The following is a 14,456-nucleotide window of genomic DNA, read 5'->3' on the forward strand; positions in this document are numbered from 1 at the left end:
ATTATTATTATTATTATTATATTATTGACAGCTGGATCTCTACCTGACATGTGCTCCGGTTTTTCCTCGTCGCTCCGTCGCTCTGCTGTTGGCGGTGAAGCGGAGCTGTTGGTTGGGAATCCTCCAGCTCTTTTCACGGTGTGTGACCGTGAAGCTTCACGGTTTCATCTTCAGCTCGTTTTTCTGTCAAATTGGAAAAATCAGCGGAGCGAGCTGCGGCTGATCTTTAATTTATCAGCTGAAACTCTGCGTCTGATCAGAGAGAAACACATTCATCAGCGGGGAAACGTCAGGAAACCGAAACAGACAAGATGTAAATGTTTGTTCCGAGCGGCTCTCCGCTCTCTGCTGCCCGGGCCGAGGCCGGCTGAGCGGCCAGGAGGCTGCTGCTCCCACCGCTGGACTGAACTTCAGTGTCCTCCTCACGGTCTGAAGCCTCAGCTGAACAATAATAATAATAATAATAATAATGAAATAATGATAATAGATAATAATATGGTGTAATATTTAATATTCGTTTCTCATTAAACCGTGAACAGTAGAAATGTCTGAGGCGTTGACACAAACTGCAGTGAAATGAATAGATTAATAAACAGATGTTGTGTTTAATGTCGCTGCTGCAGTTTGTAAAACTCAGATCAGATGAAACATTTCTCAGTTTAAAAACACGCTGATGAGAAATTCTCTTAATTTTTTATTAATGAAAAAAAAAAGTTAAAATCTGATCAAAGCGAGTTCAGTTTGTTGTTAAATGTTTGTTCGCAGCAGACCCTGAACACAACACCAGACTGTCTGAAATGAAGCTGTTAAAAAGAGATGTGATGTTTTTCTCCTCGGCTGATTCATCATATTTTATTTTAATAATTAGTTTTTAATTTCATCTCAGTTTAATCATTTAGATTCTTCATCTTCATCTTCAGCTCAGAAGCTGCTCACACAACAAAACACAACGAATCTAAACTGAATCTAAATCCTTCTCAGGTGAATCCTGCTGAGAGCAGGCTGATCACTGCTGATCTGATCCAACAATAATCATCGGATTCATTGATCAGTAAATTCCTATTTTGTCTGATTGAACATTTGAAGAGCAGCTTCTGATTTTAACACCGATTAAAAAATATTTAGAAATTTAAAAATATAAAAGAAATAATTCTCCTCCTCATTATCCAAAGACAACACGTGAATAACGAGCTGGATCCAGTTTCTAATGTTTCTACTGTTCCTTTGATTTAAATCACATTAAACTGGAACGAACACCTGGAGCCGCCAGTGAAAAAGGTGAATGAAGGAACTTCAGTCTTCATTGAGTTAATTTAACTCAATAAAGAAAAGCTTTTCAGGTTTATTATTCCCACTGTGTGTTGTCGCTGAACGGACAGAGAGACAGACAGACAGAGAGACAGACAGAGAGACAGACAGAGAGACAGACAGACAGACAGAGAGACCAGACAGGGTTCAGATCGAACAACAAAAATAAAAATCTAGAGCTGTGAGATAAAAACCTGAGATGAAGAATGTGAACAGTTTTCATTCACTTCAGTTTCACTTTATTAAACTGTGAATTATCTGAGAACAGATTCATCAATAATGATGATTATTAATCTGAAACAGCTGATTGTAAACAACAGATGACGTCTGATCAGTCGCTGCTCACATTCACATCTCACACACACTTCTACTTTATTATTTCTATTTTATTCAATTATTAATATTTATTTTATTTTATTTTATTTATTCCCACTTTATTGATCTGACAGCTTCAGTTATTTTCCACATCAATAAAACAAACTATAATCAACAAAAACATTATTATCAGATTTTACAGATTATTATAAAACAGTGAAAATATGAAACTGATGAACTTATTAATCAATAATTTATATTCAATAATCGGATAAATCTGAAATGATCGGTGGTTCTTTATCTCGATGTCGACACTGCTGTACCTTTAGTTTAAATTCAGGACGAGTACTTGTAACAGAGTATTTGTACTTTTACTCTGGTAGAGATCAGAGTCCATCACTGAGCAGAGGCTCAGTCTGAGGAAACAGGAAACAGGAAACACGGTTACTTCCTGTGACTCAGCTGTGTTTGAGTATCAAAGAGGAGGTTTTTAAAATTATACTGTTATTATTGATTGATTGATTGATTGATTGATTGATTTATCAGTCTGATGTTCAGAGCAGAGTCAGTGGATCAGCTCAAACAGGAAGTTCAGGTTTCTGACTGAATCTGAGCTGCTGTTAAAACCACCACAGAAGAAGAAGCAGCTGCAGCTCATGTTCATCAGGAAACGCATCATCTCTGCACAGACTCTGTTTCCTGTTTCTCTGATTAAACGTCAATAAACCTCTGATAGGAGCCGTGTGTCATGTGACACTCAGGAGGCGGCTGTGGATCAGGAAGTAGAGCGGGTCATCCGCCAATCAGAAGGTCAGAGGTTCAAACCCCGCCCCCTCCTGATGACAGATCTGATCAGCCTGTGAGCTGATTGGTCAGCGGTGATGTCAGTGATGATGTGTCAGGAAGTGAGTGCACAGTGATGTGTGATCCAGGTGGAGTTAACGAGCTCCTCCCCCCAACTCCAGGTGGAGGAGGAACACCACCTGTCTGTGTTCCAGGTGTACTGAACAAGGCTCCGCCCCTCAGAGACCGACTGCACCATCTGTTCACCTCCTCCGCCCTCCTCAGCTACACCTGCTGATACACCACCACCCTGAGCTACACCTGAGCTACATCTGAGCTACACCTGCTGATACACCACCACCCTGAGCTACACCTGAGCTACACCTGCTGATACACCACCACCACCCTGAGCTACACCTGAGCTACATCTGAGCTACACCTGCTGATACACCACCACCCTGAGCTACACCTGAGCTACATCTGAGCTACACCTGCTGATACACCACCACCACCACCACCCTGAGCTACACCTGAGCTACACCTGCTGATACACCACCACCCTGAGCTACACCTGAGCTACACCTGCTGATACACCACCACCCTGAGCTACACCCAGCAGACTCAGCTGCACCACCTCCACCCTGCTGAGCAGTGAGATAAATGAGAGACAAACTGAAACCCACCTGTTGTCTGTGCTTCACCCGACAGCTCCACCTGTTGACTCCGTCTAAATCTCCTCCTGTTTGCTGGTGTGACTAATGTGTTAGCGTTAGCTGATCTTTATAAAGAGCCCATTGACAGGCTCTCAGTTGACCATGTACTACAAGAGATTACACACAAGGACATGTGTCGGGGGGGTGGAGGTGGAGGTGGAGGTGGGGGCTCCCACAGACATGAATGGTGGTCTTATCTCGCTCTAACCCGCCTGCAGTCCTGTGATAAGGAGCGCCTTGGGATCCTCCATTATGAGGAGCTAACGGGCCACACAGCCGCTCCTCTGCCTCCTCCCTGTAACCACACATTCATGGTTGAGTGGAAACATTGTGCGAGCGGCGGCTCTGAACGCACCACGCTCTCACAGAATGGAATTCATTCCTGCGGCATTACGCTGCTCACTGAGTGCAATAATCACCGGCCCGTGGGGTACGGGAATAAAGTCAGTGTTAATTGCTCTGTCTGCTTCAGCAAGTTAATGACAACTTATGTGAATCATTAACTGAATGGTGGGCTGTGTGGGCTCTGCAGCAGGTGCTCCTCCAGAGGAAGACCTCACCTGTTGGCTTGGTGTTTGAACACAGACTCCTGAGCATGGATCATCTGATGGAGGAGATATAATCTGTGTCGCTGTTATCAGCTCTGGGTGCTCACCTCGCTCAAGTATTTATTCAGAGATAATCTCCTTTAATGATGTTTCACCTCTCTCCCTCTGTCACAGGAGCGTCTCCTGCTCACCGCCTGCTCCTCAGCAGGTGTCCTCACATGACAGGAAGCACCTGTTCAACTGAGCCCAGGTGGAGGTGGCTGGAGGATTGTTGCTACACTCTGCTCCTGATGGAGGAGGCATCAACACCACCCTCCACACTGTGGCTTCTTCTTAGAAAGTTAGTGAGAGTTTGAAAGAGCGTGAGTAGAAACACAACGAGGCTGTAAAGGTGGACTGGTGAGTAGATGGGTTTTCATGTTAACGTCCCCGACAACCTCTGTAGTCTCATTTAGACACTCGTTAGCAACCGCCTTTTTTAAGACACGTAAAAGCTTCAAACATCAGGAGTGGGGGATTTACTGACCCATTTTATGTCGGAGAATAAAACCTGAAAATGTCTGGAGCTTGTGTTAAAACCACAGACCTTATTTCAGACATTTAACCAGAAACACACTGACAACAGGAAGAGCTAACATGCTAACATGCTAACTGACTTCCTGGTTTCAGGATCAGTCCTGCAGGACTCTATAAACTGTGTTCTTGTTTTTTCAGGTGAATGAAGCTACATTTAGCCTCAGCAGGTGGAGGCTGCAGCTGCAGCTGAAACAAATATAAAAATATAAGCTACACAATCAAAACAATAAATAAGTAGTTAAAGATTCATAAGATATAATGCACATTTCCACAGACTGACCTTTGACCTCCCCCACACCTCTAACATGAGTTATTTGTCATATTCATCATCTTCCTCTTTTTTTCCTCCAATCTGTTTATTAACATTTTACAGCATTTTTTAAATGAACACAAACACAACAACAAAACATACAAATCCAATGATACAACTGGATCAACACAATAAGAATAAACCAAGACAAAATCAGGACGATACCAAGAAAATAAAGAATAAATACTAAGATATGTGTTCAGTCGGCTGCATGTCATGTCAAGTTAGTGCAGAAGAAGAAGCAACTAATAAAAATAAAAATATAAAATCCTTCTCTGGAAGCTCTCAGGGTCTCATTCTGAGCCTTCCATTATGAAGCTGATTCTTAAGGAACCATCATCTTCCTCAAACCTTCACCACACTGTCATTAAAGCTAACACCTGACTGATCAGAGCAGAAAGTCGTTGCTGTTGTTGGAAAGTTGCAGAAACTGCCCCCCCCCCCCCCCCCCCACAGCCGACTGAGACCTTTAACTGTGTCAGAGTGAAGCAGAGACAAACTGTTGTGATTAATTATGAGGCTGAAGTTGGTCGTGGCCTTGCTGAAGGATGGACGGCGGTGAAACGCCGCCTGTTCTTTCTCCTCCGCTCAGAGGAATGAAGGGAAGAGAGGGAGTGGGGGGTGAAGCAGAGCTAAGTAATGACAAAATGAGCACCTTCAGTAGACTCTGGCAATGAAAAACCCTGCCCTCATCACCCGAGTCTTTTGTTCTGAATTTTATTAGCACTAGCCACGCTAAAATAACCTGTTAACACGTATCATAGTGCAGCAATAATAACCTCCTCAATCATATTTTAAAAGTCACGTCAAGGCGGCCGGGCGTAATTCATCTCTATGCAAATACCTCGGTGTCAGCCCATTAGTGTGTTGCTACAGGGGTTTTATTAAAATGCATTCTTCCCCACTCTCTTCGTACTCAGGACTAATAAAACACGAACCCTGCCGCACAAGAATTATAGCAACTATTAGGGTAACATATGGACAGCATGCACTCTGAAAATAAAAACCAACAGATAAAGTGGCAGGGTCAGGCTGGGAGCAAACACTTAGGGAATGGCAGTGAAGTAATAGATTGTGCCCAGGCTGTCTGATGCAGACCTGGAAATCAAAGCCTGATTATACATTCATTTGAGTGGGGGCTCCCTGGTATCACCCCCCCTCCCCCGTCTCACCTACACCTCCTCCATAGATGGTGCTCAGAGCCAACACACAGTGTCTCAGTGTCATAAACTGAAGAGACACTAAAAAGGTAATAAACTGCATCAGGCCTTTAATGAAATTAAAACAATGGAGACGGATTCATTCACTGATGAGGAGACGTGGACTGAGCTGAGTTCTCATTAATGCAGCTGTTAGTACACACAGGAACAGGAATGACACCTCTGCTGTCAGTGGTGAAATAAGTATTCAGATACTTTACTGAAGTAATCAACAAGAGCCAATGGTACAGACATGTCCTCTGAATGAACTGTGAACTACTGGCCTGTTAGCAACTGAGCTAACAAGTCTGCAGATGGAGGCAGTGGTTTTCCAGCAGCTCCTGTATTTATCATCTTATGGTTGTGTTCAGGTACTAGCAGCACCTGTTCAGGAGAGATGATGGTTCATGGTGTTACTGCTAGTTCATCTGCTGGATGTAGGTTTTATCAGGAAAATAGTGCATCTGTTGGGAACTATTTTCAGCGGCGGATTCATAAATTTGGTGCTGTGGTGAGTATGTGGACGATGTGTGAGAGTCTAATGTTGGTGATGAAGGAACATGTGTGTGGATCACTGATGTGTTTTTAATGGAGGAATTAGATTCTTAAAGCACTGATTCACACACACTTGTTAATAAAAACCAGCAGACTTATACTTTCTCTCCTGCAGTAAAACCTCCTGTGTTATTCTGTCTGGATGGAGACATCAGGACTCACCTTGTGTCTGTGCTGCAGGGACTGATGAGCCCCCTCCCTCCTGATTATCTGTCATTTAACGGTTTATCAAAGTCAGAGGATCCTGTCATGCTTGTGTGAACGGTGGATTTTTCTATTTTATGGAGTCATTAATTTCACGTGGATCATTAGCCTCCATACAGATCCCTGTTTTGACAAATGCAGCTGGTGAATTATGCACACAATGTGCTTCCTCCTCCTCCTCCTCCTCCTCAGCACCACTGACTGCACCACATGATAAACAGGGAGCACCCCATCACATTACCCAAATGTGTTTCTGGGGGCGTCCGTCACTCCATTACAGCGACCGTATGACACATGTGACCATCGACGAGCTTTTCACTGTGACTGGAAACAACATTAAATATAATGTACAGAGGTGAAAAATGAAGTAAAGCTGAACATCCTCTCACAGGAAACGTCTCAACAGGACGCTACATTAAAACGTAAGGATAAAGAAGAATATTTATACTAACATCCTCGTTCTTCTGGTGTAAAGAATAAGCTGCAAACATCAGGGAACAGCTGGATTCATCTGCTCTGCTTCTTAAAAAGAACTTTTCTCATTTTAACACAATCTCTATAAAAGGTCTAATTTCTAAAACTGCTCTGCTCTTATTTGTTGTTTTGTCTTCAGAGTGATACTGTGGGAAGCACCTGTTATAAAATGTGTGAAACATCGTGAGAATGAAGAAATAACAAAGAGAAACTGAAAGGGAGAATCTGCTTTCAGGTTAATGAGGTGTTTTAGTTCTCAGGGCTTTTTGAGAATTAATATTAAATGAAGAATAACAATTAAATGATTAATGGACTTACACCAAACTCTGTGGCCAAATTAATACATTTAAATGGACTTTGACCGACGTGGCAGAGTAAAACTGAATTCATTTGTGGAGAAATTTGACACTTAAATTCTCACTTTTGATTAAAACACTCACACACAAAATAGAGAATGCTAATGTAGCATATTAGCTGTGTTGCTCCATCATTACCCTCTGTTCCTTCATCCTCTCATGTTGGACTGAGGCTAGCTTGTTAGCATGCTAATGTCAGTTGAACGTTAGCTATATAGCAAAAAACTTAAATATGTAACATTAACCAACAAGAATTAATTGTACAAATATGTCTTTTGAATAAACTGTGAACTATTGGACTGTTAGCAACTGAGCTAACAAGTTTGCTAACTGTCATTTATCTAAAAAGTTAGCTAAATGACAGAAAGCTCGAGCTCAGTAATTTAAGCTGTAGCAGAGCAGCTAAATGGAGCTAATGGACTTTAAACGACCTAAATTATTTCAGATAAAGTATTTAAGTCCAACAGAGAATAACTTACCTCTAAATAATAATAATATGACAATAAATAGTTCATGAAATATTAAAATGGAAGATAATTTACTTTTGCATAAAAAAGACAATTTGTTTGGGAAGTGAAATTAAATTGAATTAAATAAAAAATTCAGATTGTACCTTTAGTTTAAACTCTTTCTTATTGGTCAGTCAGTACACCTGTGTGGTTGGCAGCAGGTGAGGAAGAGAGCCGGAGGGGGCGGAGAGAGAGAGAGGCGGTAAACACGGCAGGTCCCCCGGTCAGAAAGTGTTCACAGAGCGAAGAAATGTAGCGGGAGGTGGACAAACTACTGCGGGCTTTAGCCTCTTAAAGTCGGTTAATACGTCCGGAAGTTAGCGCCTGTGTGTGCTGAGGTTCGGTTCGGTCGCTCCGTTCATTAGCCGTCTGTTAGCCGTTGTTGTTTGTTAGCCGCTAAGCTACCCGGGAGAGTAGAGATGCTAAGTGCTTAGCTAGCCTGCTAATAGGCGCAGTGTGGCTAACGTTAAAAGGTCAGTGATTGAGGACCTGTGTAAACCTGGACCCGGCGCTGGATTCAAGAACGGATAAACCCAGACGGACCGGGAGACGCGGTATGGTTCTGTGTTGTTGTATCTGTGCTACATTGCTAATGTTTGGTTCATCATATTGACTTTTTACTATTCACTGTCAATCACAGTTGCTGTAACCCACCCAGTCATATATTTACATTTTGGAAAATTAACTGAGCCGAATTGATCATTAATAGTTCCTGTTCGCTTTGTAACATTAGATTTACTGACAACTATCAATAAATTAGCAGATGTTGAAGAAAAGTTAAAATCCTGATGTTTCTCAGGCAAGTTCTGCAGTTATGAGGGGCATCTTTTTTCTATGATTTCTAAGTGGGTTTATATATATGCAATGGACACCAGAGATAATGATTCCATCCTGAAATGTAAACTAGAAATGAATGAAATGTGTAGGTTTAATATTTGTGAACTCAGGTTTGACTGTCTCTCTCACCTCACACAGTATTTCTGCCTCCTCTCTCTCCTATGGAACAGTTTCAGCTAGCTAACGCAGCCACATTCACAGAGATGTTTATCAGTGTGTGTCGTCATAAATGAACAAATGAATTAAATGACTTGTGTCTGATGTTTCAGATGTCAGATAACTCTTCAGATATCCCTTCAGTTCCTGCTGCTCTCCTTCCTCTGACACCAGCATCTCTACAGGACTGAAGCACAGCGGTAAGTTCATCATTTCATTTCTTTAATTGTACGTCTGGGACAAGAAACATTTACTCCTGGTGTCACCACACACAGGTGCTCTGAGAAGTAGAGAAGTTGCCATAATAAGTTTATGTATGTAGTATGTATGTTCAGATTTTGGCTTTAATGGAATATTTATGGCTCTGGTAGTTGGTGTTATGCTATCCCAGCATGCAACAGTTGAAATCAAAACACCACCATATTGGCAGGAAAGCGTGCTGTTTAAATTACTGCCAGGGTGCTAGCAGCTAACTTAGCCTGCTGTATTTAAAAAAGTGAACATGGTGGACAGCTGCTGCCATTTTATTCACAAAGATCCACAAAATGTGCAAGAAGATGAAGCGATGGGAAAAAACAGGCAACAGATTCTGTTTCTGTAGTGATCACTTCATATCAGGTACAGAATCCAACACCTCCGAACTTTAATATCTGGATTATTTTAATGCTTTTATTTTGATTTCTAACAGTTTTCTAAAAGGCATTTTAGACTTGTGCATTGTGGTGTGGATTTTGCAGAGCTAACTTGTTGGATGACAGTTGATCAGATAATTGTTGATATGAAATGATTGATTATAGGCTCGGAGCTGAGAGCCACAGTCAGAGGAGGGAAGTGTTAGTTTGGGTGTGAACATGAGGTCTGTTGACGATAAAACGTCTTGAACAGCAGACTCTTTATCAGGTTGTCTGAACTCTGAGAAAATGTTTGTTTCCTGTGTAATTTGTGTGAAGTGCTGCTTTAATGCAAAGTGTTTGTAAAGTGCTGTTGTTATGAGTCGATGCACAGTTAGCAGCGAGTCGAACAGAGGTCATGATTGTAACTTTAACAGATAACAGTGAGCGAGAGGAAAGCCCATCGATATTTAAATTGGATTGTTCTTTGTGTCCGTTGAAGCTTTGGTTTGGATTCTTCTGTGACCTTGTTGTCTCGGCCGGACGCTCGCTCAGCCTGATCCGACCTGCCCGGCCCGTTGTTTGGTTTATTGACTGACCGCAGACGCACCGCTGCACCTCCATTGGCTTAAATGGGTTTTCATTTTTTATTGGCAGGCCGGTGACAGGGCCGCTCTGTCCAGGCTCTTTACGCTTTAACAGCTCCGGGGTATCAAAATGTGTTTTACAAGCTCTCGTAAAATCAAACAAAATGAAATAAAATCAAAGGGAGACGTGGAGCTGTGCTCAGCAAAAACAAGTGGAGGATTTGGAGGAAAGTGTGTGTGTGGTGTTTGTTCATGCTGCAGAGCAGAGCTGGTTTCAGGCGACAGGAGAAAGTTTTAGCAGTTTTTGAACACATTTCATTCTTAATGAAGGAGTCTACAGGCCGACTCATCAGATACCAGGATTAAACTGAAACTGTGATGGTCAAACCTCAGAGTCTGATTCTGTTTCCAGCTCCTTGTCCTCTCCTCTGTACACAGCTATAAAGTCATAGATTTCTCATTTTATATATATTTTAAATATGTTTGTTTGGTCATTTATTCATCGTTGTTAAAATGGAACCAGATGCAGTGACATCTTGTTTCATTGTGCACGGTCCGGTGTAGTTATTTAAATGACAATAAAGACGTTTAGAGGTGAGTTTGATCGTTACAGTTAAATATGGAAAATCTTTCAGTTTTACCACTTGTCCACCTTTAGATTTAAATCTGTGAATTTAAACTTGTCCAGCAGCTCGATGTTAGATTCCTCTGTTAGTCTTCCAGTCGTATCAGTATCACTCTGTATTACAGTGTAAAATATAACAATGCACAAACCCCAGAAAATAATCACTGCAGCAGAGGATGTTATTAGAACATGCTCATCTTCAGAGGTAGAAATCAGAAGCATACATCAGTAATACGATAAAAAACGACTGTAACAATGAATTCTTATCAGAATATTTGCAGATAATTTTTCTCTGGATCAACTCATTGGTGTAGAAGGTCAAATAAAGTTGAGCTGGTGCAGATGTGACTCTCTGAGATGGCTGCTGTTAAAGGGCAGTGACAGGACTTCAGATGTGAGTCAGGTCAGACCAGAACCAGAGTCCAGAGCAGCAGTGATCAGACCGTGACCTCGGGGTGGACGGGGGGGGCTGCAGCCAGGAAAAGGACAGCGCTGCCGTCCTGCAGTATTTCCTCCTCCTGACAGACACCCTGACAATAAATAACTCTATGAAAAATGAGGAGGGAGGGAGAGCACAATAACCTGCTGAACTTGAGAACCTCTTCTCATCGATTATGGAAATCTCTCCGCCGCTGACCCGGGGTATTATGAGTCTTAAGTATTGATTAAATACGCAGAGGAAAATACTTTGGCAGTTAAATCAGACGTTGATTCGATTAGCTTTCCCCCCGCCGCCGCTCAGAATCTACCGCCGTTTAAAAGGGTTTCATTTTTGTGTATAAGCTGTGTTGTCTGGAAATTGAATTAACTCTGCTGCAATGTTAATGCGGGGTGACCTTGGGTGGGTGAACGACCTCTGACCTTTGACCCAGGGGAGAGTCTGGTCATAAGGAAAGTAAAGGGGAGCCACAGACCAGACCCCCATGCACTTAAGCCCCTCTTCTCTCCCTGGTCCCTCTGATTCGGCACAGACACATCAAATCATTTGGCGTTGGGATCAATAGATTCTCCGAGGCTGACTTCATAAGTAGGTCATAAGAAGCATTTCAGATATTAGCGCTGGGTGGAATGAGGCTGGCTGGAGTTCACGCTCCTGCCTCGGCCTTAAACACTGAGTCTGCACTAAAACTCAGCTCACAGCTCATCTGGACACTTCCATCAATACATGTGGTTACTGATAACTCTGTGATGTTAGGTCGTTATTATACCACTCTGCTGTAACAGTGAGTCACACAGCTCCTGTGTCCTGCTCAGTAAAATCACTGTTCTTGTTAATGGAGTCTGGTTAACACACAAAAACAAATAAGGCCCAGGTTCAGAAATACCTGAGTTACCCTTCACACATCAGTAGTTTTACTCTTCATAGAGAGTGTTTCTCCTTCTTCTGTTTTCTCGCCTCAGTTTGTTCCTCCTCAGTGTGTGTGAACTCAGAGACCAGATACTGTAACTGTAGTTTATAGAGCTGATATCAGCTCTGATCTCTAGATGTGATTCGATTCTTCATGATTCAGTCACATCAGATAAACACCATAAAGCTCTTCTCAGAATTTTTCCTGGGAACTTAAACTTCTGTTGTTTCCTTCAGAATCAAACTGTGTGAAGTCACATTATGGCCTGAACTGTAAACACATTTCCTGCTTATTCAACGGTGGAACAGGAAGTGATTTTCCCTGGTGAAGACAACACAACGGGAACATGACACATCTAGATTTTCAAGGTCAACATGAGTTTCAAGTTGAAGTCCAGAGTCAGTGAAGTGTCCTGACTCGGTCCTGAACTGGTCCCAGATTATTGTGATAATCAGACTTTTACTTTTTAATTTTACCGTATCAGACTGACAGTATAACTAAAACATCCTGCACCTGGAGAAGCGTATTAAACCTTTATTCATCTTCACAGTGAATGTCAGACGCTAACATTCAGAATCAGACTGAAACTCAGGAGGTACAGCGGGTCGCCCACTAATCAGAGGCTCAGTGTGTGTGTTAGAGCTTTGAGTGGTCGACATTAGAGAAGTCCTGTATAATTACAGTATATTTACCATTTTATATACAGTCAGTGGCAGCAGCAGTTCCTCTTCAGTGACCTCTCCTACAAAATAAAAGCTTGCAGAAGTTTGTTTTGAGCTAATTGGAGAGCTTTCATTTTATTTTTATTCTTCTGCTAACAGCAGCCTCTGGTTATGTTCTGGCCGTGTCTGCGTTACCCCATGAGCCTCGGCTGCTGCAGTGGAGGAAAAGGCAAATCAGAACGTTTTATCAAAGAAGCTGAAAACCCAACTCATTAAACTGGTGACTGAATTCATCCAGAATATAAGCTGATCAGAGCTTTACCACCTCCTGCAGCTGTCGACAACGTTTCAGTCTGAGCGACTCCACCGTCCACAGTTTAGACGATGAAGCAGATCTGATCCAGAGTCAGTTTGAGGTGAGGAGTGTGTGTTCTCTCTGGATGTTTTCAGACTGAATCTGAATTCTGTCTCTGCAGGATTAAAAGTTAACCACCGCCGTCTCTTTAAGTGCTTTTCCCATGAAACAAACTGAGCTTCAGCTCCATCTCATTGTTTCTGCTGAATGTGAACAGTGATCAGAACTCTCTGCTCGCTCTCTCTGACTGTCTGAAGGATCGATCGCAGCCTTTATCAGAGAGGTGGACGTCAGGCGTTAGCCCCCGCCGCTCTGATTTATGAGGCCTTTCATGGAGCAGCTCCTGTCTGGGAAAGTTGGTAGACCTGATAGAAAGTTGTCAGCTCGGTGCAGATAGAGGCAGAGAGAGCTCAGCACAAGGCTCAGATTGTTTCCCCCGCTCAATTCACCGCAGGACCATAATGCTGTTTTCCCATGCTCGCCAAGGCCTCGTCGTTTGTTTAGCCATGTCGCAACCGGGCGTTAATGCCTCTTTAGTTATGTCACGTCCCCGAGCGGCTGAGGAGGCGCCTCTGTCTCCTCCGTTAACCCCGTCACCTCCGGGCCGCAGGACGGAGAAGCAGCTGGGTTAGAAGACGAGCACAGATAAATAATCTGCTGAGCTCCATAACGCTAATGAAAGCACACCAACATCCTGATTCCTCTCACACACGATGAGGTAAACAGGCCACAGCCCATTAGAGCAGATTCCTGACACACAGTGATTAGGAGCTGAGCCAAGTCCAGTGGTTCCTCTGGACGACACAACACTTCCTGTTGGTCCTGTTAATGAAGAGCAGAGCGGCTGCAGTTGATTTAAGATAATCGTACAAGCTGAATAAACCTCCTCAGTCTCCCTGACACACACCACACACACACACACACACACACACACACACACACACACACACACACACACACACACACACACAGGTTGTGTTTTACGTGTTCAGATGAAATCAGGACGTTTAAAGGCTCAGTTCATCCAAACCAGCTGATGAATCGATCAGTCGATCAACAGGAAGCTGTTGTGTGATTCTCCTGTGTTTAATATCAGTGTGAATATTTAGTTGGTTGTGGGTCAGTGAACGTCACGTTGGACCACAGTCCTCCTGGGTGAGTCTCGACACTCCTCGAGCAGTTATTCCAAGACCAGGAGCTGTTTGACAGAAACGTCCTGTCTCCAGTCTGAAGATCCTCTAATCTGCCATTTTACTGAAGTACCGCTCCAGAGAAAACCCTGATCCTCCAGTTCAGTTCAGTTCAGTTCTACGACTGACCTGAACTGTGATTAGAGACTGTAGAGCAGAGAATCGTCCTGTGTCTGTTTCTGCTGCTGTTCAATGACACACATTCAGTCTGTTCCTGTGAAGAAAAGATTCAAC

General features: G+C 42.9%; 1 long non-coding RNA gene across 4 annotated transcripts in view; it reads left to right on the plus strand.

Moving 5' to 3' along the window:
- Positions 1-14,456, plus strand: part of LOC127142759 (uncharacterized) — a 124,604-nt gene that overhangs the window by 18,983 nt on the left and 91,165 nt on the right. For 2 of the 4 annotated variants that reach the window (XR_007813789.1, XR_007813788.1), the window contains exons 1-2: positions 8,104-8,404; positions 8,957-9,043. The exons of 1 other annotated variant lie outside the window; for it this stretch is intronic. This is a non-coding gene — a long non-coding RNA (uncharacterized LOC127142759). Of the gene's footprint in view, positions 1-8,103; positions 8,405-8,956; positions 9,044-14,456 lie in introns of those variants that run through there. One more of the 4 variants, XR_007813791.1, reaches the window with a different exon arrangement.

Source organism: Lates calcarifer, linkage group LG9 (genome assembly GCF_001640805.2).
Source record: "Lates calcarifer isolate ASB-BC8 linkage group LG9, TLL_Latcal_v3, whole genome shotgun sequence".
In the NCBI taxonomy this organism is placed as follows: Eukaryota; Metazoa; Chordata; class Actinopteri; family Centropomidae; genus Lates; species Lates calcarifer.